Source organism: Trifolium pratense, linkage group LG4 (assembly GCF_020283565.1).
Source record: "Trifolium pratense cultivar HEN17-A07 linkage group LG4, ARS_RC_1.1, whole genome shotgun sequence".
NCBI lineage: Eukaryota > Viridiplantae > Streptophyta > Magnoliopsida > Fabales > Fabaceae > Trifolium > Trifolium pratense.
Genome location: NC_060062.1, coordinates 26702782 through 26729526, shown reverse-complemented (window position 1 = coordinate 26729526; position 26745 = coordinate 26702782). Strand labels below are relative to the sequence as shown.

The 26745-nt window shown below is 31.5% G+C and overlaps 1 long non-coding RNA gene across 35 annotated transcripts; it reads right to left on the bottom strand.

Annotated features, from left to right (window-relative positions):
- Positions 1-244: 244 nt before the first annotated feature.
- Positions 245-15479, bottom strand: LOC123921093. Of its 35 annotated transcripts, XR_006813950.1 has the most exons (27): positions 14719-15466; positions 14520-14566; positions 14377-14417; positions 14242-14343; positions 13940-14032; positions 13253-13578; positions 13007-13086; positions 12794-12877; positions 12330-12503; positions 11534-11586; positions 11263-11437; positions 11097-11161; positions 10641-10739; positions 10133-10207; positions 9811-9967; positions 9583-9629; positions 9451-9514; positions 9187-9209; positions 8351-8372; positions 8128-8147; positions 7957-8032; positions 7777-7829; positions 5309-7509; positions 4305-4427; positions 2906-4203; positions 1903-2025; positions 1746-1801 (listed from the first exon to the last, which is right to left on the bottom strand). It is a non-coding gene; the product is annotated as an uncharacterized LOC123921093 (long non-coding RNA). The 35 variants fall into 35 exon arrangements; XR_006813924.1 differs by lacking the exon at positions 9187-9209 and adding an exon at positions 4736-4809 and having other exon boundaries at positions 2906-3591; positions 4051-4203; positions 7957-8959; positions 9451-9629; positions 14719-15467; XR_006813944.1 differs by lacking the exon at positions 9187-9209 and having other exon boundaries at positions 7957-8213.
- Between the last annotated feature and the right edge of the window lie 11266 nt (positions 15480-26745).

Here is a 26745-nt window from a genome sequence, read left to right as displayed (position 1 = left end):
GCCATGATTCCTGAACGAATCACAACTAGACGTTAGAAAGTACTAACAGTGTTCCCTACACATGCTCATACGGGGAAAAGAAAAGTCCTAATTGGTTCACACGAACCGACCTGCTCTGATACCACTATTGTAACACCCTAACCCATACTACCCTTAAAAACGTAATTTTAAAAACTTTTCAACAAGTGTAAAGGCAGAGTGCCACGCGGTAATTAAAACACAAGCATACACACAGAGCATCATGAAATTTAACATGAAAAGCAACAGCGGATTCCAATCAAACCAAGCATGCATATATATACATATATATATACATAAGCCATATTCATCCCTAAGGATGTCACTTATACAAGAACTAGCATATCAAAAAGGTAACACCGATATACGATGAAAGCCAAGCGAAAACCCCGACTCGATGTTACATTACCAGAGCATTTACTATTTACAAACTCTAGTCAAAAGCTAGTACTAAGAGGAGTAATCTATGCTAAGTCTCCTCACCAAAAGGTACTTCAACACCACGCTAGAACAGCAGTCTAAACGTCGGCACAATCCTCAGCCTGAATATCTGAACCCCCAAAGGTCCAGCAAATAACACAAAGCAGAGAGTTAGAAAACATAATCGCATATCATACGAGCATAAGAAAGGTCTTGCACTTTCGAACTACATCATACATATTCTAACTCACGCCAAAACATCGCACTAAACGATTATCAATTAATAAAGTTCAACACAATTCAACCAGATAATGTCACATACCATTTATCAAATATATGCGCATTTACCCTAAGGTATCTAATGCCAATTAATTCACTGTCATGTCATCCCTAGACATAACTAAATGCATGTGGTACCAAGGTGTCTCACCAACGGTGGACCAAGAACAGTTTTATATCATGCTGGATATGTCGGAACTTACCGAACCATCTTATCTCCCTTGGATAAGCCAACACAGTTTTATATCCTGTTGGATAGCAACTCCGGACTCATGGATTCATCTAATCCGATCCTCGGCTTCATTATGGACACATAATCCATTTTCGTTATTGGAACCCAAGTTTCCAATGTTCACATACAATCATGAATGCATGTATGCATACACATATCAACCATATGAGATTCTCTAGCTCGAAGCTACACTTTTATGAATGCGGGAACACAATCCTAACACATTCACTTAACATTGCACATTAATGCCAAAACATAACATTGCTCATTTTAAGCTACAACTTATTGCATACACGTTTATCATTCATATAACGATTAACAATAAGCATTAACAGTATCAACATGTATCAACAATCATGTAAGGATACTCTTAAACCATGTTACAAGTGCCTAACCACACTTACAAACATCAACAAGAATTGCTGTCACAGAGGCCTTCGCTAAGCGAAGCCTTAGCGAGACATGGCGAACCACACCAGGAAGTCACCTGCTCATGGCGAGCATTGGCGAGCTTCAACAAACTATTCGCTGAGCGAAGGCTTAGCGAGCCTAAGCGAACCTCACCCGGGAATCACCTGCTCATAGCGAGCTTCGGCGAGATCCAGCGAACCTGTTCGCTACAGCGAACTCCTGGTCGCTTAGCGAACTACACCAGAAAGAAAATATCTGTTCTTGAGTTTCTAAGGCGGTTTAACATTAAATCAACTCAAAAATTCATTCAAACATGTTATAAATTCATATAAACAGCCATTCCAAACATATATGGTATCAAGGAACATTAATCATCCCTTCCAAACATTCAAACAAGCTTGCATAAATAAATTTGGCAATTGTATCTCTTGTTTCAATTGCCTGAGAATAGAATGTGAAAAAGATAGATAGATAAACATACTGAATATAGAGCATTTAGAGCCACAAAAAATTGAACGGACGTGTTTGAGTAATAAACAAACCTGCAATAATGTCAAACTTGTGGCAACAGTGTCCTCGCTCGCAAGGTTGGATTTTATGGGTAGATAATGCCGTTATTAATTCCTGGGAACTGCAACCGATCAGCATGGCAGCACTGGTTACAGCTGCAAAAAGAACGAGATAAAATAACTCTAAGTTCTGTGTAAAATTCCAAGGTTCTCCTCTTAAATTAATATGGTAGCCACAATTCAACATAACTGGTTCAAAATCATCTCCCACACAATTCAAAAATATTTATTGTTCCGTATACGTTTAAAATATAGTAGAAGTAGATCAAACATTGTAAACCATAGACAACATAATATGCAAAACAACTTGAGTTAGTGAGTAGTGCAGATTTTGGGTTCTCAATTTGAGAACAAAGCCATAGACAATAAAGTGAAAGTTTACTGAAAAGAAATATTGGCATTACAAAAATTATATGAGACATGCATTGCAACCCTGCCAGTGTTATGAAACTTGTGATTGATAAAAGAAACCACTTTTCTGGAAGAAAAAAAATGAAAACAAAGTAAAGTTAGAAGATTGAAATGCAATAGAATTTATGTCAATTTTCCACATGAAAATGGTAAAAAAAATTAAAATATAATGGGAATGGGATGAATCTCACTGTTAAATGTAGTATCTCAGTCACCGTATAATGAGAGTTATGGAAGTGAATTAAAGGATAAACCATATTTTCTTACACCGGAAAAGAAAGAAAATATCACAAATTTATTAACTGATATGTTTTACTTTCTATTTAGAGGAAGATATTAAGTAAAAAATATTTAGACATTTTCTTAGCACCAAGAAAATGAAAAGGATTATATCATTATTTGTTAAGTTGCCCGATTGAAAGCCTCAGACCACAACTCCACATTAATCACAAAACAGAAACAAAAGACATTTTTGAGTTGATCAAGAATGAAATTAATATTTCTACCGATGCCTAAAAAGATCAGATAAGAGTTTCAAAAATGAGATAGATTTTTCAATTGATACCTTGACTTGCTTTTCAATGACTTCTTCGCCTTCTTTCCTGTTCAAGAACCTCTCCATTTCGGCTTTTTATCCTTCACGTCAGTCTGGAATAGCTCCCGCATTTCCTCTAGCCTGGAAGAGGAAGGTTTTGGCAAAGGATTAGATTTATTAGATTTCTTTTGATGATTCTTCACAATCTTGCCAGAGTCTAGTGCCCTCTTGGTGGCCTTTACTGCTTTTGCACGTCGGTAAGCAAGATCAGCAAGTGTCAATCCAGCCTTATCATTCTTATATGTCCCCTTACCCTGCGATTTTATGCATTTCAATTTCAGTGGAACACAAGACAAGTTCTAGAATGTATCCCCTTATAGAGGCCCAAATCTCACATTTAGAAGTTAGTTTACAAAAAGATAGTCAACATAGCACATTGTGCTAATTATTAGCTTTCAAAAGACAACCCCATTATCAACATTGAACAAGTCTATCAAATAAAATTTTCAAGGGTCCCTCAAAGACATAATCTCTATTATAACTTAATTAAAACAAGCCAGAAAATTCAATCAACAAGAACTAGCAGAAGTGAAGTTCCAAGATAAATATCCTCCCCCACACTAGTTGAGAGCATGGTCTTCAATGTAAAATATTCAACCAGGCACAGAAGTAAATAAGTGAGAGAGAGTAACAGTGACTTTCACAAGTGGCTTGATCTGAAAACCTCAAAAATAAAACATTCAAGTGTACAAGCATGTTAAGCATACGCACAGTAGGTACAAGCATGAGCAAGTATGAAAGTGAGGGTTTAGTGAAGGGTGTAAAGTTTTAGGGGAATGACGAGGAAAAACAATGTTATCATACGAGTACCTACATGATTAAATATGCTATACTGTATTGATATCATTATCATGAAAGCAATGAAAATATTTCTTTTGAAATAAAAAATTTAAGGCCCCGTTGACTTAATGAAAACATTTTCTATTTGCATTTTCAAAATATGTGTTCATTTTAACTTGCTAATAAGATGTGGGACTCTTGAAGTGTACCATTGTGATGGAAAGAAGATAAAATGAATTCTTTTTGGCATTTTCATTGTTCCAAAAAATGCACACAATTTGTTTACTTCAAGAGTCTCTTATCTCCATGTTAGCAAATTAATACAAATTGAATACCTGGAATGGCTGAAACACATAAAAAGCAAGGATACTAATGAATTTCTCTGTATGGTTTTCACCCACTGCAAGTGACTTGTTAACTTGTTGTACAAGCCATTCAAACAAGCTTGCATAAATAAATTTGGCAATTGTATCTCTTGTTTCAATTGCCTGAGAATAGAATGTGAAAAAGATAGATAGATAAACATACTGAATATAGAGCATTTAGAGCCACAAAAAATTGAACGGACGTGTTTGAGTAATAAACAAACCTGCAATAATGTCAAACTTGTGGCAACAGTGTCCTCGCTCGCAAGGTTGGATTTTATGGGTAGATAATGCCGTTATTAATTCCTGGGAACTGCAACCCATCAGCATGGCAGCACTGGTTACAGCTGCAAAAAGAACGAGATAAATTAACTCTAAGTTCTGTGTAAAATTCCAAGTATCTCCTCTTAAGTTAATATGGTAGCCACAATTCAACATAACTGGTTCAAAATCATCTCCCACACAATTCAAAAATATTTTTTGATCCGTATACGTTTAAAATATAGTAGAAGTAGATCAAACATTGTAAACCATAGACAGCATAATACGCAAAACAACTTGAGTTAGTGAGTAGTGCAGATTTTGGGTTCTCAATTTGAGAACAAAGCCATAGACATTAAAGTGAAAGTTTACTGAAAAGAAATATTGGCATTACAAAAATTATATGAGACATGCATTGCAACCCTGCCAGTGTTATGAAACTTGTGATTGATAAAAGAAACCACTTTTCTGGAAGAAAAAAAATGAAAACAAAGTAAAGTTAGAAGATTGAAATGCAATAGAATTTATGTCAATTTTCCACATGAAAATGGTAAAAAAAATTAAAATATAATGGGAATGGGATGAATCTCACTGTTAAATGTAGTATCTCAGATCACCGTATAATGAGAGTTATGAAAGTGAATTAAAGGATAAACCATATTTTCTTACACCGGAAAAGAAAGAAAATCTCACAAATTTATTAACTGATATGTTTTACTTTCTATTTAGAGGAAGATATTAAGTAAAAAATATTTAGACATTTTCTTAGCACCAAGAAAATGAAAAGGATTATATCATTATTTGTTAAGTTGCCCGATTGAAAGCCTCAGACCACAACTCCACATTAATCACAGAACAGAAACAAAAGACATTTTTGAGTTGATCAAGAATGAAATTAATATTTCTACCGATGCCTAAAAAGATCAGATAAGAGTTTCAAAAATGAGATAGATTTTTCAATTGATACCTTGACTTGCTTTTCAATGACTTCTTCGCCTTCTTTCCTGTTCAAGAACCTCTCCGTTTCGGCTTTTTATCCTTCACGTCACTCTGGAATAGCTCCCGCATTTCCTCTAGCCTGGAAGAGGAAGGTTTTGGCAAAGGATTAGATTTATTAGATTTCTTTTGATGATTCTTCACTGCTTTTGCACGTCGGTAAGCAAGATCAGCAAGTGTCAATCCAGCCTTATCATTCTTATATGTCCCCTTACCCTGCAATTTTATGCATTTCAATTTCAGTGGAACACAAGACAAGTTCTAGAATGTATCCCCTTATAGAGGCTCAAATCTCACATTTAGAAGATAGTTTACAAAAAGATAGTCAACATAGCACATTGTGCTAGTTCAGAGCATGGTCTTCAATGTCAAATATTCAACCAGGCACAGAAGTAAATAAGTGAGAGAGTAACAGTGACTTCCCTGATAAAGCTTTCAATCACTGAGGCAAACGACATATCTCACTTGGAGCAACCCTTCCTCGTAATGTTTTGCATGTTGTCCATTAACTATGAAAGTGGTGCCATCTTCTTTAGAAGCTTCAAGTGCTCCATGAAGAAAGACTTGACTAACAGTGTAAGGTACAAGCCATCTTGAGCGCAACTTTCTGGGAAAAAGACGTTGAATTTCCTAAAATCAAAATCAAACATGCCAACATAATAAAATTATAATAATAAACTAAAATATAAAACAATGGACACAGGTGGCCTCCCGCGAATCGCTTATTTACCGTTGTGAGCCTGACGAAAGCCAAATAATCAATCAAGGGGCTCTCGGGGGGAACCGTTTGTAGATGCAAAATCTTAGTAATGGAGCTATATTATAAACGCTAAAAAAAAAAAAAAAATGTAAAGTATTTTATTTATATTTATAGGAAAACAGAGCAGCATCTCCTAGGTAGTATAATATATCTATCCTCATTCTCCTGCACAATAGAAACAGTCAAGGTGAAAAGGATGAGATAAATCAATAACAAAAACAACCATCAGTACTGAAAATGTTCCAACTCAATATTAGTTCAATACCTCCTAAAATAATCTATTTATTTGAGTATTTGAGTTACAACTTACAAGAGCTAAACATGTTTTTCAAGATATAGCTTTCAGCAGAAAAGCTTGTTTTGAGTGCAAATGAACATAAACATAAAATGCTAGAAGGCTTCATAAATGATGTCGTACATAAATATCACATTAATATCTGTGCTACTTCATAGTTCACACCAAACTTCAACAACCTCTTGAAAGACAATTTCATCCCCACGAGAGAAGAAAGCTATCATTAACGAAAAAAGTAGAACTAAAGCATACAAGGGGGTAAAAAGGCAAAACAGTGATGCACTTACGAAAACCACTGGAGACCATATGCTAACAATTGTCAAAGCATTGAGATTATCAGCAAAAATAAAGGCACTTTAGTAGCCAATAGCATCAACAGGAAACAAAAAGACATAACCACAAACTTAAACAGACCACCGCTTACTTTTAGATACAAAATCATGACAAGAGTAAACTAAGTTTTTCTCTTTTATTATGTCCCTTGTTGGTTTCACAAGTGGCTTGATCTGAAAACCTCAAAAATAAAACATTCAAGTGTACAAGCATATAAGCATACGCACAGTAGGTACAAGCAATATTATCCACTCACCCACATATAGGCACACAAGAACAAACAGATGCATACGTTAGACCACTTATTAGTAAATATTATTACGTATTTATTATGTAATTAATGGCAGTTATTATATTATTAGGAGAAGTTATTTTAATTATGTCAGTTATGTTTTTATTAGTGTGTGTAACTCTATAAATAGTAGTTTGTTGTTTTAATTGAGGCATTATTTGGTATAAACCGGTTGGTTAGGGAGAGGACGGGCTCTCAAATTCCTGTCATTTGTGTGTAACTTCTGTAATTGTTACGTCAGAAAATGAATCTGTCAGTTTTGGCCAGAGGAAGAACTGCTACTGCATTATATGTAATCACTGCTCTTCGGAACAGTGCTTCAAGATTTATTATCTAAAATATTCTAGTAAATTCAGTATATTTAATTAATTTAGATACCAGTTCTAACAGTATAATTCCAATTTGGAGGCAACTATGAGTATGTCACGTACCTGAAGAAAGTAAGCAAATAAAAATTTTGCACTCAAAATGACAAGCCAAAACAGCATATACCTGAGAAAAGCAACAAGGTGTATCTTAATAAAAAAAATCACACAAATAAGGTAGTTTTAATTATATATTTCTAAATTAAACCGGGAAAAACACAAGATACAGTCCCTCACAAAGAGGAGTCTCTCTTATAGTACTCGCTTCTAATTAAAAAAACTAAAGCCCCTAAACTTCTCACAAAAATGTATTGGAAATGGAAGCAAATATCTTAGTACTTCTACATGTATTATAAGTAAAGAAAAATTATACAAGACAATATCCAGTGCATACTTTATGAAATCGAAACTCCTTTCATACATTCCCCGTCCAACATAATGTCGTTCCTTCATTAGTCAATATAAAAACCGATATCGGCATTCAGCATAACCACAAAAGATATTGAACATACAAAATAAGATGAATTAATCGATAATACAATTACAAAAACAAGTGCAAATGAAGACACAAAACCTGGCGCGGCCACTTCACAAAGCGAATGAGAGGCCAACGATCACATTGGTTTGTCAGAAGATGACAATGCAGGAATCTGCATGAGGAAACTAATGAAAAACTGGACATCGGCATAAATCCCGACAACAATAACATAAAATCTGAAAATAACCGAATTTGAATCGCTTTTACTCTCTTCCTGGAGTGCTTTTCTGCCATCATAACAAAGAGTTGTAAATGTAAACATCATCAACACATCAATAAAAAACAACAAAAACCTGAAGATATAAGATAAAAATCATTATTTTGGGCAAATATATACACATAAAGGAAAGTTACAAAACTAAAGCAAGGCTAAACCAAAGAAATCTTAGAAAAATCCGTGATAGAGCTGGTAGTTGTATATGCACCGTACATGATAAAAATGTCCAGGACACCTGGAAAAAGGAACAAAAAGGTGAAAAGTGAAAACTTATAGACGAGGACAAGAAATATAACACTAGCAAAAGCAAAAATTATTGCATTCTTGGAAGACATTCAACGAACAAAATAGAGTACGAAACTAAAATTATTGCATCATAACACGCAATCTCTTCTTCTCTTCTCTAACCGCATCCTTCTTTCACAAGATCTCCAACCAGATCGGCAGCCATCCACAAGATCTACAACCAGATCAGCAGCCCTCCATCACAAGATCTGCAACACATCTATCTTCCATCTCCTTCGTCGAGAATAAGATCTGAACACACCATCACACGCAGCTACCATCTCCACCAATTGCCACTCTGCAAGGACATGATCCCTGTCAGCATGACCACACTTCATCTTACCATGTCAACATTCTCATAAGGCACAATACCTAATGTCTCACACCACAGAGTGTATTTCACCCTTTGATGGTAGCAGGACATTTCTCTCTTTCCAACTGCAGTCACCAACTCGCATCCACACAAATAGCCTCTATTGTAAACCAAAGACATTTCCGGTCGTCCTCGCCTTATCTCTCCCTCTCTTTCCCTAATCGCTGGTTTGAAAATAGTGTTTAGAAAATATTTTCTAATTTTAAAAATTTAGAAATAAAACGATTTTCAATTCTTCAAATCGGAAGCATAAATTTTTTATCAAATTACAAATGGAATTCAAAATATCTCTCGCAGCTTGTTCATGTCCTATATTTAAGGATCGCAGATCGCCTTTGCAACTAACAGACTTTTTATTAGAGCAGTACTAGAAGCAAAATTGAGCTATTACCTTGCAGTAAATCTCACTCAATACTTAGTAACATGTATACGGAACAAAAGCATGAAAATCAAGTTATTGTCCGAGATCATAATAAAGCAAATAAGCATCTGCCAATAAAATTTTCTATAATAAAAATGGGTTCTATAAAAAACAAAATTACAATTAAATTTGCATCTAACTATAAATAAACAAAGACATTTGGTAGTACCAAACTACAATCAAATAGATATTGCACAAGGTCAAAATTTAAACAAAGACATAAAAAACAATTACCTTCGTTCTAGTCATATACTGAAGCTCCTTAGAAAGATCGTCAAGTACAGTGCAGACCAATTCTCTAAACACGTTACGGAAGATAAGACACTAAAGGGAAGCTTCTTAAAATGACACGGAAATATTGTTTACCATTGACAAGAATCAACAGCAGAAACCACGCATATCATAAAAACAGCCTGAAAAAAGGCATCCAGAATCAGAAAGGAAACAAACGGCACTACTAAATAAAAAGCAAACTTGAGTATTTTGTATCATACACTAGAATAACACTAGACAGAGGTACAAGAATGGATCAAAGCACTTTAAAAGTAAACAAAAAAAAATATATATATATATATGGCGCATCAATAAGATTACCTCTAACTCCACCTTCTCACTATGTAATCCAACATGCATCAGAGTAATTAAAACTGTTTCCATTATAGGTTGAGGCCGAGGACCAGCAGCTAGCACCTCCTTCGCATTGATAGTTTTTCCTTTGGAATAGACCACCAGAGGAACGCCAAAATTTGAACTAGAAAAACAACCAAAGCCAAACAATGATCATGGATCTCCTTATATGAAAATTTTCTCATAGGGGGAATAGGTTACTAATTGATGGTTCAATGATAGACAGATTATAAAATTTAAAATTGTACTAGTTAACATGTCATGAAAAGAAAAAAGAAAGAAAAAAAACCTCATTTAGATGAATATATGACCAACAAGGCCAGCATCTTCAGTACCATCATTGTGTCTTCGCTGCTGCTGGTATCTGCAGATGAGACAAATGTTCCAAGCAGACAAAAATGAATATAAATACAACTTTTCAAATAACAAAAAAGCTTTGAACTTTGAAAGAATGCTGTCTTGAAAATTGGCTTTAACTACTATAAATTCATTTTATAGGAATGAGAATGCCAGCGGCAAGTTTTTACATCAGCAAGTTATCTGTCCTAGTAGCATGACCATTTTAAAATACAACAAAACACCCTTGTTTAGCTAAGTATAAAATCTATCTTGTGTATATGTATAAAAGCATGGGTTTTGTGCTTGACAATCAGCTAAAAGGTGCATATACATAAATTTAAATAAAAAATAGTTAATAATAAGTAAACATAAAAAACCCTGAGCAGGATTTAACATCTTACTGTGTTCCCAGTAGAAATTGCCAAGAGCCGTCCAAAAATATAAACTGAAAAACAAACCTGGAATTGTTTCAAGTTATCTTCAGCTTGTTTCCTCACAGCACCATCCACTGCTTGGGCATTTAATTGGATCTGTGTAACTTCCATTGTCATTTGAAACTATAACATACAAAACACATAGCATAAGTAAAGGCATGAAAACTAAAGAATAGTCACAAACTAGCAATAAAAACTTGTTAAATGTGTTGATAAAGCTACTGCGAACTTAACAGCAAACTATAACTAAACCACATAACAATATATAAATTAAATTAGCAAAAAGGGTAAAGCTCAATAACCATACGCATGTTCTCAATATCGTGTTAAGAATGGGTAATACAAGGAACAGAGAACTAGGAAAACATATAAAATAAGGTGTTGAAAGCATAAAGGATTGAGAACAAAACACCAAAGTGATTCTGGACAACAAGTTTTAAACAAAGAGATAAGTTAATATGCAAAGCATATAAACTCAACCATTTCAATAGGCATGATGACTAACGGTGCAAGGCTCATTCATCTTCCTGACTAACGGAGCAAGGCTGCAAATTATAACAAAAAGAATTAAAACAACACTTAATCTGTAATGTGGAGAGTGGTTTGATAATATGATATTGGTTCGTTGGTAAAAAGATATATGTACCATTTGACAGCAAGTCCAGAAACATCACTAGCAGCATGTCTAGTTGTTGTATGATGATATTTTTCAATTTAAGTTCGAGATCAGGATCGGCCCTAAAAGTGGGTTTGGTCAACTAATTAACCAAATCAGAAGTGGCCATTTATCTCTGGTCTTTATCGTTTCCAGTCATCTGTATCTGAGAATCATTGTATGGTTAGGTTATGTTGTGGCACAAACAAGTAAATAGTCGATAATAAGATTTCTTCGCACACAAAAAACAATCATAAAGTACCTTTCCAAGTATCCCGGGCAAAGTTAGGTTGGTTGGCCATGTTTGCAGCAGCACTGTTGTTGAATGAGTAATGTGGAATGTTGTTAGTTAGTTAGGGAATATGAGAAGCAACAAACAGACAAATACACAAACAAACTAGTTGAATTGAAAAGAATCATTCATAAAAAAGACCTTGATTGGAGATTTATAAGCAACACATCATCATAATCAGAAACAAATAAAGTGAAGATATACTGATTAATTTGATTTTTATTATACAACGGAGAAAGAGAGATAGAAAGTTACAAATTTGATTGTGTTAGAATCAAAAAGATAAATGAAAAAATTAAAAAAAAAAAAACTAAATTAGACTGAATAAGAAGTATCTGTTAATAAGAAAGCGGATATATCTGAATAAGAAAACCCGAATTAGACGGTATATCTGATTCTTCAGCATTATTTGCACATATCATTTGGTTCTCGTCATGATGATTAATCAATGTAATATCGACGACATCTGTGCGATAAGAATGTTATTGTTATAAAAAAAAAAAAGGATACTTAAAGAAGACAGGTTAAAAACTTATATTTACAATTATATGTTTCAATAAAGAACTTATATTTCCTATCTGCTGGTTATGTCTGATAGGAAAAGTTATTATAAACAACTAAATCATAGTCATAAGAGCCGATATTGCATCTAATATAGCAGCTGGTGGTTTTTTAAACAGGGTACAAATATTTTTAATGATATAATCAGTACCATTCTGTTTAGTTATGTTTTTAATAAACCAATAGCATATTCAAACATAATTACCTTGGAATGCAATATGACGTGGTTTGATAGATTCCACATTCCGCCTAAACGAAGCTCTTAGTGAACATCTTGCGCGATTAATAAATGTACCATTACGTACTGTATATTTCCCTGCCTTCAACGAACTTCTTGTTGCTGATGATTTTGCTGTTTTTTTTAAAGATGAAGAACCAACTGCAGATATACAAAATCAAATTCAAAAACTCTAACTCAATTTCTTCCATAGAAGGCTAATAATTATATTCTGATAGTGAAAAATAACGATGCTGCAAAAACAGGGCATATTTGGTTCAAAGCACAATTGCTATAAAACAGACACAACCAACACACTTCATGCTGCAAAAAAAAAAAAAAAAGGTACGTCCAAAATCACTACAGCAGGTTGAAATAGCAGTTGCAGAAGTGTATTTCAATTAATAATGATTACACTACTATACAGAATTGCATTTAAATTGATTCATTACCGTTAGCAATATCTTTTAAAGGAATTCTTCTCGCCGATCCAATAACACCATGCTCTCCTTGACTCCCAGGAACGGGTTTAGTCACTATATTTCATAAAAACAAAATCAAAGATCCCCAAATTCATAATTAAAAAAAGGTGAATATTAATTAGGAGACAACATTAGAAAATATTCAATTAAAGAGAATGAATGGGTTTGTTTGGATATACTCACCTGATTATTCGATAACAAATTCTATCTCTTATAATTTTTGGGAAATCTCGACCATGCTTATCTTCCCGTTTCCTTTTACCCTTTGCAACAATTAAGAAATTAGGTTTCAAGTGAGAGTAGAAAGCAAATCAATAAAATGATATAACTTTTAGCATAACCATATGGACAACGTAAAAAGGCTTTAAAAATAGCAATTGGGGACAAAAGAAAGCAACAGGGGGGAAAAAAGGTTTGGGTCGTCGTTACCTTCGTCGGTGACGGCAAGCAGCACATTATTCTCATCGTATGAGGAGGAGCATTTCAGACATGCGAAGAAAAAGTAAAGTCAGAGATAATTAGATGAGAGATGGATTAAAATAAAAGGAGGAATGTGAGAGATTGAAACCAAAAGGAAGTCGAAACTCAAATGTCTGATTAAAAAGTATATAAAATCATGATGAAGAAAACAATTTATGGTCAATAACAGCAGATGAGAACAACAGCGTTAGAGAAAATCCATTATGACTAGTTAGGGCTAAAAGCATGTACAAACCTGGAACATCATGACGTTGACTTATGCCAGATAACATTTTCTGCATTGTACACGAAAGATAAACAAATAACCACATCAGCCAAAAACATATTGAAGTTAGATGTTAACAGTTAGTCAGAACCCAATAGGATATTAAGCTCCATCTTTTATGGATTCTGCAATAGGTTAAGCTACCTTAGGGACCAATCTACTATAACCTGCTTCGAAAGTTTTATGATACACGTTTACTCAACCACACATCATCATACATCCAAAACTCTAAATCAACAAACAATTTCTATTGTGCATCATTCTTAGTATCATTAGCATTGTCCTTTAACAGTATCCAACACAAAAGTGCAGTAAAATGAACTGTGTGGTTTAATAAGAAAGGTGCCTAACATAATTAAAAATAGACAAACCTTTGATCTGGGATTAAGAAAGGTGCCTAACATAATTAATGCTCCACCTCACTCTCTAACAACGTCACCAAAATCCTCCACACATTTGTTTTCCTGTCACACAAAGTTATATTAAACATGTGTATCAACATGACAGCATCCTATCAAATCACTAAACATGACCTGAGATTTTTTAAAACTCAAAATGAGATTAAGGAAAAAATTATGTGGGGAAAGTACTACTCAAAAGCTTTAAATTTTAGGTCTGGTGGTAATATCAATGTGGCTATCAAAATTTAAAGCACGAGAAAAGAACAGACAACCTGTCTCTGTCGACTTTGAATGAACTTATCCATAGACAATGCAGCTACACCTTTGCTCATATGTCCAAGTGCACTGCTTGCATCACCCAATAATATCAACACCTGAGAGTAGCCATGCTAGTCAGAGAAGTTTACCTCATATTTATGTTCTCGTTGAACCTCTGGTTTATCCTGACCTGGATCAGAAGCGTGCATTTAATTAGCACCATGAAATTCTCCAAATCCTAAAACCGAGTAAACTTAAGGAATAACATCTCATTTGTCAAAAAAAGGCTTACCATCTCAAAACTTATCATGCAAAGATTTTCAGCATTTATAGATATATCTGCGGAAAAGAAAGGTTTCACAAATTGAGATTATTGCATAAAAATAGTCTAACATTGTAAAGCCAAGCCTTTAATAGAGTCCCATGATAGCTCCTGTAAATGAGACATTTATATTACTAGTAATAAAACATACAAAAAAGAGATTAAATACCTTTATATCATCATTGGAAACACCATGATCCAAATTAGATATATAGAGCTTGGTTCCAGATTCTATGGAAGCCGCACGACCACCTTGGGCAGGAAGCACGACCACCTTGGGCAGGAAACGCCGCCGCCGCAGCCACATGTTGATCTCTCCATACAAATGATGCTGCCACGTCGTCTCCGGCGCCTAAAACAAAAACAAATCAAACCCAAAGTAAAAATTAGGGTTTCAAAATCTAAAAATTAAAATTTTGAAGAAATGGAAGAAAGAAAGTTAGGAGAAATTTTCAAGAATTGAAATTTTAAATTAGGGTTTCGAAATCTAAAATAGGGAAAACAACAACGCTGTCATCGCGATTGATCGGAACAAAAATCGATTTGGGTAGTAAAAGGTTTCAGAACAGACATCGCGAGAAGGTTTCATGAGAGTGGATCCAGTTTCCAGAACAGACATCGCGAGAAGGCTTCATGAGAGTGGATCGGAACAGAAATCGATTTGGGTAGTTAGGGTTTTCAGAACTCGCGTACTTTGTGGGAGAGGAAATAAAAGGTTTCTGTATCCAGATTTTTTGTTATTCTTGATGATATCATATCGAGAGCGATAGGAATGATTGAAAATTTGAAAATTTGAGAGCAAAAATTTGAAAATTTGAGAGCAAGAGGAGAAGGGAGGAAGAAGAAGAATCTAAGAGTGGGTTGAAGAACGTTAAATTCGTTTGTTTGTGAGAGTGTATTGTATAAGAGTAATATAAGGCAGGGTCCGTATAATTTGGACCAACAAATTCATTTGTCCATCTTGGACCAATTGGCTTTGTGTCCATTGATTTAATATATATTTATGTGAATGGTAGGGATTAAAAGTTTACAACCTGATAGTCAAGTTATACTGGTACACATGCTTAAGTAAATTTGGCAACATGTGATTTTATTCTCTCTCTTTTCCTTTTTTTTTGTTTGCAACCAGAATTGGTGGGTTGGGTCAATACTGGACCAAAACGTTGGTAACATAATTCTTATAACGAAATGTTCAGTAGCTTAATTTTTTTGTCAAGTAGTCTAATGACTACAAATTTTATCTTAAAGGTGGATAATTAGAGTATCCGGATTCGAACTCCAACTCCTGCGTTTATAACGTTATGTCCCTATCAACCGAGCTAAGCTCATAGGGACTTCATTAACTTAATTTTAAAATGAATAAAAGGGATTTTATTGACAAAGACCAAAATAAATAGAGGAATAATTAAATATTTTTTTTTCCCTAAAAATAAATCAAATTTTGATTTTAGTTCTTAAAAATAAAAATGGCATATTTTTGTCCTCCCAAAATTTTCTGTACCAAAGTCCCTAAAAATAGTAGATTTTAGGACAAAAACATCCTATTTTATATTTTTATAAACAAAAATCAAAATCTGTTATATATATTTTTTATTTTGACAAATCTGTTATATTTTTAAGAGAGGTAAAAAATACATATGATAAAAAATAAAAATGACTTTTTTTAGAATTAAAATTATGTGCATAAAAGTTTTATAGAGACAAAAAAATGACTTTTTTTATAAAAAGTAAAATTGGTGAATTTTTAAAGACCGTGTTAACATATACCCTAACGACATATGATAAACAATCCAAATAAAAAAATAAACCTGCAAGTAAAAATAGTTGTCCTCTTTTTAAAATAATATTAACAGGGATATACTATTATGTTGCCATGTGTGTAATGGTATGGAATATTGTAATCGGATCAAACTTATGATAGCAAGTCAATTTAATTGGTCCAACATGAACAAATTCATGTTTTGGATCACGCTAAACGGAACCTATAAGGCAATAGTGGAAATGCTAGTGCTAGTATGTAAATTCGGTAGAAAATTTTGCCAATTACTCTACATACTTCCTCCGTGACAAAAATATAGTTGGTTGTATATTTAACGTATCTAGTCCATAATATAGTTTAGATACATTAAATATACAATTAACCTAAAAACTATATTTTTGCTTATAAAGTGTCACGGAGTGAGTATTTTCTATCTTTTATAAATTTCATTTGACCAAATTTACTAATACATGGTGCTCTATCATTTTAATATCAACAGTCATCATATTTGTCATGATTATGTTGTCAACGTAAATTTTATTAATATTTTATTGGATTAAATAAGTAAATGGTTACTATAGTTTTCAAAAAATTTGTTTTTATTTTTTTCGCGATTTTTTTGTTCTTGAAGTATTTTCTGTCATACTTTTTTGCCTTACTTTTCATTTAACTTGTGCATATCATTCGAAATTTTAAATTTTGTTTATTATATGAATTTCTCTTGCAAAAGTTTAAATTTTTTTAACAATAGGTGAATTAAATATTTCATAAAAAAGTATTGAATATGATTTTTTTACTCATAAAAATTTATAAATAATTCACCTAATGTTAAAAAAATCTAAATTTTTATCGGAGATGTTCTTATAATATTATAAAGCCTAAAATTATATTTAACTTATTTTTATATTAGTTTTTTTTTTAACAATTGTCCTAAGTGTTGAGAGTCTCACATCAATGTTAACAAGTCATACATCGGTTGTCAGTGTCGTTCTTGACATTTCATGGGTCTAGGCAAAAAAAAAAAATCTTTCATTTAATATAATAGCATTAATAAATATCAAACTGATGACTTTTTATTCATAATCGCCACCTTATTATCAATATGAGCACTGCTATATAGTGCGAACATCTTATCACGAAAAATTTCACGAAGGAGTGTAAATACACGTTTCCATATTTTTAGGCAAATACTCTTCACTCATAGTATTATACTCTCACACGATAATGGATCAATTTTTAAAAAATAAATAAAACCAAGTAGATTGCAGATCCTTGTTGCTTTTGTGAAGTGATGATGATAGATATAAATAATGATAAAATTTGACATTGTCCTTAAAATATTTGTTAGTGTATAATGATAGTAATTTTGTATTGAAAATTGTGTATTTTATCATTTAAAAGTCAAAGATTATTTATTCCAAGACTTAAGCACTATTTTAAGTATTCTTAAATCCTTTTTGGCAAATAGTCTAATAGTTAGAGTTTTTTGTCTAACTTAGGATATGTAGCGAATGTTGATTTTCGTTCCTATAAAAATCAAATATTTCCATCCCAAAAAAATTTCTGTTTGTTTTTATTTCCTAGTGGACAAAATTGACATTTTTTCAACATAATATAAACTTATCTAGGTTTAACATAATATATATAGAGACATCTTGAACATAAAATGATCATAATATAGACATTAAAATAAGGGTTAAATATGTTTTTAATCCCTACATTTTGTCCTATAGTTAAGAATAGTCCCTACATTTTTTTTGTGGTGAAAAAAAAATCCTACATTTTTTTATGTTATAAAAAATGGTCCCTGCCGTTAATTTTTTTTAACATAATGCTTATGTGGCGTAGCTAGCCAATAACGTTATGACACGTGTCTTCTTCCACCATAATTATTGTGCACGGTTTCACACCAAATCTTCCCCTATCTCTCTTCCTCCACCAACTCGTTTTTTCTTCCATGGTAGGTTACATAAGCATTCTGTTAAAAAAAATTAACAATAATTATGGTGGAAGAAGACACGTGTCATCATGTTATTGGCTAGTTACGCCACATAAGCATTCTGTTAAAAAAAAATTAATGGCAGGGACCAATTTTGATAACGGAAAAAAATGTAGGATTTTTTTTTACCATAAAAAAAATGTATGGACTATTCTTAACTATATGACAAAATGTAGGGACTAAAAACATATTTAACCGTTAAAATAAACATAAATCGATCACCTGGAACATAAAAAAAAACATTTTTTTTTTAGAATGAAAACATGTGATTTTTTTATAACTACAAAAACTAAACTTTGCTAATTTTAGTGTGACAAGTGACGAAAAATATATTTTAACCTTAATTTAAATAAATAGTATTGTTTTTTGGTAAAAAATAAAAAGAAGAAAACTAAGTAACATGTAATCAATTGTTTGCCAGATTATATAAACTAGGGTAAACCCGTGCGTTGCACGCACGGGTTCGATTAAATATATAATTAAAATATTTTTATAAATGAAAAATAATAATTGTTATAAATATAATAATATCATATAGTTAAATGATAGATATTAAAATAGCTTATTTAACTTCTCTTTAATGTATTACTGGTCAAAAAAGATTAAGAAAATATAAGACATAAGGGCAATTTAAAGTTCGCTTATAGAGATGTCGTAAAATAAATTATAACCTTTAACTTCTAAACTTTTGCATAGGTCATATACATTCAAATTATTTATAATGTAGTTGAGACATACATTTTTTTTTTACAAAACATACCAAATCCATGGTTTAAATAGAAGGAAAACTTTCAATCAAATTGACGTGCTTCACAATCATCACACTGCAATGACCACATTTATTCCATAAAGCAATCTTGAAACCTCAGTCCTTAAAAAGGTGAAAAATGAATATTGAAAAAAAAAATAACATTCATATATATATATATATATATATATATATATATATATATATATATATATATATAAATACTTAAAAAGATAAAAATATACAGTGGTTGACTTACTTGTTGAGAATATATATAGACATAATTTGCTAAAATATCTATAGATAGAAAACATACAAAATAATTTAAATACAAAAAATGAGAGAGCATGACTAAACAAAAAGTATGTGATACAGGTGAATAGATATTAGTTATATAAGGACCATGGTTACATTGAGAAACATTTCAATAGTCATAAGATTTAATTGTAATGAGTGTTTAGTTATCATTGCATTATATTTTTACAAATTAACTATGCAAAGGTTAATTTATAGCATAAGAAATTAGAACTCTTTATGCAAAAACCACAATAACACAGAGTTTTATTCTTTTCATTTTAGTGTGCCGTTTCTTTTGTAGATAATCAAAAGTCACACTATTAATTGGTGTTTCCAATTATTTGCAATTAAGCATAAAATAAATCTCATATCCGATTTCAATTATTTTTTCTTCTATGGACTAATAATAGACAAGTTATTGTTCTCGTATTTATCAATTCTTTTTTCTAAAAAGTCCGGTTTCAAATATAAAATTATATTCATAGTTATACAATAACTTTAATAAAATTACATATTATTAATTTTTTTTTCTAAGGAAGATATTTTTTTTTGTTTATCGGAGAATTTTTTAGTAATGTTGGACGCAAAAATGTCAATATGGCGTAATTCAGTTTTTTCTCAATTACATTATATACTATCATTTATCATTATAAGTCCAAATTTAGTAGAAAGTTGAGACAAATAATATAAGAATACATAATTGTTTGTTGATATATCTTCTTGTGAGAATTTCATTTTAGAATTCCTACAATCATGAGAATTTGATGGTCATAGTATCATTTATGTCTCTCTCTAAACCATAACTGAGATATAAATTTGTAGGTCTTATAATATTAGTTGGTCACTTTTAATTAAATTTTTCATTTTTCATTATTGATATATTATTTTGTAAGAAATTCTCTTAGAGGTGTCACATCATCACAAAGAAGGCCTAAGAGCAATTCAAGCTTTCATCTAATAGTAATAAAAGATGTTATATCAATTTTCAAGATATAACTTGGCCGATCAATATATAATAGCCATCTAGTTTTTTTAAATTATTGGACTTGTCCAGTGACATACATGTGGCAAATACTTGTATTAATGAATTAAAAAAAATAAAAAAATGAAAGTTATATATTTTATTAGTAAAAACTTAAAAATGATAATAGTATATTAAAATAAACTTTAAAATAAAATCAAATTCCTAAAATACCAAAACAATGAAGAAGTGAAACTAATTCTCGTGAAAGTAAATCCCTAAAACGATAGTTAGGTCTTTCTTCTTCAATTAACAAATCCTAAATCTACAAATTTATAAAACTGAAACCCCAAAATCAAAATCATAACCCCAAAATCGTTTCCATTTCATGTCAGTCGCAATGTTGATGGTACCAAACGATTAGATTGTCTAATTTTGATACAAACACGATGAAGAAGTACAAACAACTGTGATGGGGACCATATTATTTTTGGTTAATATTTCTATTTTATTTTACCGTTTTTTATTAGTAATTTTGTCTAATCATAGTTAAAATGAATAAAAAAATTTAAACCACTAGGTTTGGTCTCGTGGTGAAGAGTTTGAGTAGTACGCTATAAATCATGAGTTCGATCCTCAACTCATTGTATATATAAAAAAAAACTAATATGGCCCAAATAGGTAAAATAAGGCCAATTAAAACCAAAATAATGACCCAAACCCAAAGTCTCAATATATTATTCATGATATTTGCATCGTCTCAATAGTCACGGTTCTCAGCCGCATCTGTAGAATTCAACAATGGGTAATTTTTTTATAACCCTACTTTCTCATATGATTGATATCACTAATTGATGTGTATTGTGTTTTGCAGTCAAGGTTCACGAGTTGAGACAGAAAACCAAAGCTGATCTAATAGCTCAGTTGAAAGACCTTAAAGCTGAACTCTCCTTGCTCTGTGTTGCTAAAGTCACCGATGGTGCACCCAACAAGCTCTCAAAGATGTAAAAAACATAACTTTATTGTTTTAATTATAATGGGTCTGTTTTGTTTTTATGATTGATGTTTTGCTTTTTTTGAATCATTTTGGTTTTGCAGTAAGGTGGTGAGGTTGTCTATTGTTCAGGTTTTCACAGTGCTTTGCTCAGGTTTTAGTTTAGTGATTGTTGTAATACTGGTAACTTGACATTATTAGTATACATTAGTATTTGTATGAATTAACATACTCCAATGTCAATAAATCCTCGTGGTTTTATGCCATGAAACACACATAAACACTTACACGTCGACACTGAAAATAATTTGAGAAAATGAAACAATTTAATGTAACTATAAATATCGTTGTGTCGTTGGTGTTGCATCTGACACCAGGACACGCCTAATGCGTGAAGTGTTCATGTTTTTATTATGAAATTCAATTTGTTTTAATGAAATCTTTAACATGATGCTTAAGAGAAACAAACATAGGATCTTCATTTATTCTTTAACATGTATGAACTATGAGTAAATTGATGCAAGTGTGTAAAATGTTCCTTATTCAAATCAGTTTAGGTGTCTGTAGTTGGATAGTAGTAACATATAGAGGAATAGAGGATAAATAATCAAATTGAGGAAGTCATCATCTTCCTTAATCAAGTTCTTATTTCAAAGGCTTGCTTTTATTTTAGTCAGAATCGAACAAATTATAATCTATATCTATTATATTTTTAATTTAGAATAGAAGATAATCACACTGAAGAGAAGTAATAGATTAATTTATTGTAAGATGTCACTAATGCTTTGATGATCTTTTTCACCTTAGGTTAGTTTCAGCCTGATAAATTAATTTTAGGATGCTGGTATCTTAGTTTAAGTCAGTCTTTATTTATAACCTTATCCTTTGCTGTTGGGATTGCTCAGAGAACCCGAGTTCGATTTCTGGTAGGAACAATTTTTGGCTAGATTGTTGGATTAATTATTTAAGTAATCAATCGTCGATTGACAATAATCAATTATTAAAAATTATTATTCATATAAATTATGGTCTATTATATTAAACACTTAATTATTGATGAATTATTTGATTAGACTCTTGTTTCTGAATGGACCGTGATGAGTTAGACCATTCAGTTAAGCTCAATCAGAGGTCCCTGCCCTCAGCCGTTCAGTTATATAAACGTTATCCCATCAGACCTTTCAACATAAGGTTAAACCTGCCGCTCTGATACCAATTGAAAGAATTTTATAAATCATTTTATAGATATGAAGGATAACATAATTGTATAAACATGAATATTGAATTAAAATTTACTGTAACCGTGTACCTGGAATGAAAGAAAAATCCATTGACTGAAATTGAGAAAAAATGTTAAGAGATGCTTCTACCTCTCACTGATGAGCCATTATGCGTGTTTTGTTTTTCCGTGTATCCAACCTAGTGGAGGCATGAACCTCTCAATAGGCTGACTAGAAATAACGGTCCAACCCATCACGGCCCATTCAACATTAAGCCTTATAATAATATTTATCTATAAAATAAATAAAACATTACAAGTTAATATATTTGATTTTATACACATTTAATTGTATTTTAATAACTAATTAAAGTAATTGAAGTGGGAGATGTATGGTCGTACAAAACACGTTGAGTTGAAGCACGTGTAGGTCACATCACTCGTTCATGCAAATCATGTAGAGCTAGAGCACACGTAGTTCACGTCACTATATTGTAGAAGGATGTGTGGCCAACCAAGACAAATGACCACAACTTAGACACTAACTCGAGGTCCAAATAACTTAGATTTTAACTAGGGGGGGGGGGGCGGCTCAATGTGACCCTGAATGGTCGAGTTGAGCTTGACGTGCTGAAAGTGGACCTCAACATGACATGTATGGTCAAATTGAGCTAGACCTGTTGGAGGTGAAGTGTGGTCAAGCTCAACTAGGCATGCTAAAGATGGAGTTCATGATAAAATTGAGCTAGACAAGTTGAAAGTGAGCTCTTGGTCAAGCTGAGTTAAGCATGCTAAAGCTAAAACTCATGGTGAAATTAAGGTAGAACTCAACGTAACCTAAATGATCAAAGTGTAATAGAGTTCGTATGATATGATTTTCTATACCAATCCATTTATCAAATATTTGATGGTTAAAATAAAGGAGACAAATCACAAAATAAGATAAATTTATATTACAAGACATACTGTATAATTAATATAATTAAGTGTGATTGGTTAATCTCACAGAATAAAAGAATTATTAGAAAAATACAACATGCAACTTACATTAATGCCTTGCTTAAAAAAATAAAAACTTATATTAATGCCTCTCTCTCTCTCTCTTTTTTTTTTTTTTAAGAAAGAGGAGTAGCAAAGGACTACTACCTCAATATATATATATATATATATATAAGGAGAACAAACATTGATTTCTTCTTTAAATACTCCCTCCGGTCCTTTTTATAAGAAACTTTGACCAATTTTCAAATGTTTTAAATGTTCAATTTCACTTATGCCCTTATTTATTATGAGAGAGAATTTAAAAATAAGTAAGTTAGTTGAATAAAGAGTAATTAAATAAGGGTATACATGGAATAAATTTAAATTTATAAGAGTATTAAATGAAAATCTATTATTTATATGTTTAGGAGTTTCTCTCTCATGGTCTTATTCCTATGTGACACCATTTTATTGATCCATGTCTTATGTGGCATTCTAATATTTCTCCAATTCCTATGTGGCTAACTATGAAGGCCTTTGCAATTTCTCTAATACATGATGATATCATTTTACATAGAATCTTTGGCTAATTTGGAAATTCAATCATTTCTCAATTATTGTTTATAAATCGAATTTAATGTTCTTAAATTAAATCAGGATATATTCAAATCATTTGATTCATTATATTACATATTAATTCATTAATATATTATTAGTGTCAATCACGTATTATTATTATTATTTTTGTAGCAAATTTTTTGTGTGAATAGTAATTATGCTCTTTGTTGACATTAATTAAGTTTTTTTATTTTGAGAAAATCCTCATTGACTTATAAAAAGAAAATTCTAATCATGATTAATATCATTTAACAGCAAAAACGTTTTAGTGCCTGGGATCAATATATAGGTATAGTTTTCACCATTATTTATCACATTTTGTTTTTCTTCCATTTTTTTTAAAAGGTATAGCACACTTTTTTTTTCTGTTTACTTACTTATTTTCACGTTTATATTGTTCTACTCTAACCATTTTTGTACACTTTTTTTTTTGTTTCAGCTAACATTTAAAGGTACTCTCTTTCTCTATTCGTCTATTTTGTGTGAGTAGTATATTTCATTTCATCTGCTTCATTGTTGGCTTATTTTTGTACTACTGTTTTTATACATATCTATGACCAATAAAATACTATGAGCACTTATTTATGAATTTATTGAGCACTTATTTATGAATTTATTTTCTACGCAGATTAGACTATTTACAATGCATATGTCCTTAATATAGATAATTTTGTTTTGTTGATTGTAATTTTTTTTGTTGATTATAATTGTTTTGATTGTATATTGCAGATTCATGATCCTTGCAAATATTTGTGATCTTTGCATGTTAGAGACAAAAATTACAACACAATATTCACGTGTATAGCCGCATTGTAACCGCACCACAACCGCATCAGAAGCCGCATCAGATATTTTCGACGATGTTGGTTCAAATTTTCTCACAAAAAAATAAAATTTATGACCTTTAAATCATAATTTGTGTCAAATCTAATGAAAAATCTTACTTTTAACCATCTCTCAACCGTGTATTTTAAGCACATTCAAATTAGTGTTTATGGAATAAACTAAGACTATGCAATGATGAATAAATAATATAGTTACATAGTAGTTTCATTTTATATAGCTTGTGAAATGTCAAAATGATTTCACGCCGCAATAGCCGCATTGCGCGTTGCAGCGACCGTAATGACCGCATTCGCAACAACCGCACCCACATCCATGACCACAACCACAATTTAAAACCTTGACATAGACTAAAAAGATGGTTTAACTTTTTCATGATGACTAAATTGGATCATTTATTGAAGGAATTGTGTCTTTTTTTTTATATCAGAAGAAATTATGTCTTTACTCTAATAACTTTTTAACAATTATATTTATTCAATTCAATATAATGACTTATTTATGCATTGACCATATTTAAACTTTCTATGAATAAGATCATCCTATTAAAATTCAAATTTCATATAATATTAGTGCAATAAAAATAGGGAATATGCTTAACTGTATTATAGTAATTATTGTAATACATTAGATGTTAATACATGTCAAAATGCATTTGAATATTCATATGTTGTATATCAATCAAATAAATCACTTGATACCAAAATTAACCCCGAATCAAATTAAACTGGCTGTGAAAACAGAAAAAGAAAGAAATAATTTAGTGTTTTTTTCTGCAATCTATAGAATTCTTTCTTTTGATGTTCAAAAAAATATGTGTAGATCCACATTATTTGTAGTGTTTACTATTATATAGTACAAAGTTTCCACATCTGTTACTTGACAAAAAAACCATGAACATGTTTATGAATAAAGAAGGTCAGAAACACTATTTTTTTAACACTTTCAATTACTCAGCTCGCTCTTTAAGTGAGTGACACTCACGTGAGTCTCACCACTATATATAGAATATATTAAGAAAATGTTATTAACACTCTTCTCAATTTTATTTTCTAAACAAGAGAATCATTTAAAAATATGGTCACAGGGAGGTTGATCTTCATCTGAAAAATAATATAGAATTTATTTATTCAATTTGTTATGTTCATGAGATCCTTGCATTGTAGTAAAGACCAGTGAAGATGGCTACAAGGGAGAAAATAACACGTCGATCGGAAACGGAGAGTGGATGAGTTTCACTCTTCGTCAGACCATTCCGCCCTTCCCCTTTAAAATCTCTAAAATCTGTATAATTTTTCATATTTAGATAAATTACATTGAATATATCAAATAAATTTTGTTAATTAATAAATCACAAAATATTATTATTAATATTTTAATATTTTTCAATGAAAATTAACTCGTGCATTGCACGGGTCAGTTATACTAGTAACTATGTTAAATATGTTTCATTGATCTTTGTGATTTTTTTAAAGTGTTTCTTATAAAAAGGACCGGAGGGAGTATATGAGATGTTGTCAATACAGTGTATTAAAATTACAAAAATACTTTAAAATCTGCCTATTATTCATAATGTTTTGGACAAATTGACTAATACAAAGCATATTTGAAGACCTAACTAACAAACAAAAGATAAATTTGAGGGTTTGAGAATCAAAATAACTAAAAAAAAAGTTTAACAGCCAAAATAATTGTTATAACGCCCCATATAAATTGTCTAGAATATCGACAGGGACATACATACTTGAATCCGGATACATTAAAATTACAAGGATAA